The 594-nt window shown below is 40.2% G+C and overlaps 1 protein-coding gene across 1 annotated transcript in view; it reads right to left on the minus strand.

The window, feature by feature from the left end:
* Positions 1-542: 542 nt before the first annotated feature.
* Positions 543-594, minus strand: part of deaf1 (DEAF1 transcription factor) — a 25,574-nt gene continuing 25,522 nt past the window's right edge. The window contains exon 14 of the mRNA XM_053319088.1: positions 543-591. The gene's annotated coding sequence lies outside the window, so the exon portion shown is untranslated. The remainder of the gene's footprint in view (positions 592-594) is intronic.

Consider the following 594-nt stretch of genomic DNA (forward strand, 5'->3'; position numbering starts at 1 on the left):
ATTAAACGTAGTGAAATATGAGACAGTCACAGAGCTAGCGGTCAATCACAGCAAACATCGTAACTTAAAGTCTTTTAACTCTTATTAAAGCCGCAGTAACGTGATCAGAGGTTTATAATGACTCATTAATAACAGCTGGACGGCTGCTGATTGGTCCTGAGAGACGAGAAACTTCCGGAAACAGAAAAACTTTAATACGTGATTATTAACAGCGATGCTAAAACTTTTACTTTCAACTAAAAACCCACTAAATAAAAAAAGCTTTGATACTTTGAGTCTGTAGAGAAATGAGTGAATTAAAGGAAAAGTTCACAGTTTTTTAATATGAACATGAACAGCAGGCAGGTGGGCGGAGTTAATATAACTTTTATTATGTTGATGCTTAATGAACCAGGACGGTTAAATCATCATTTACGGTCATTCAGGTACAAAATTTAAATAATGAAGCGATGAAATCAGTTCATGTTGAGTGATCTGCCTCCAGCTGCAGTTCCTCCCACGGCCACCAGGAGCTGCTCCCACCGGGTGAGCTTCTTCCCGTCAGTAAGGAGACATTGAGTCCTCAGAGCACTTCCTGTCTGCGGGGATCACCTG

This window comes from Scomber japonicus, chromosome 5, assembly GCF_027409825.1.
Source record: "Scomber japonicus isolate fScoJap1 chromosome 5, fScoJap1.pri, whole genome shotgun sequence".
NCBI classification, from domain to species: domain Eukaryota; kingdom Metazoa; phylum Chordata; class Actinopteri; order Scombriformes; family Scombridae; genus Scomber; species Scomber japonicus.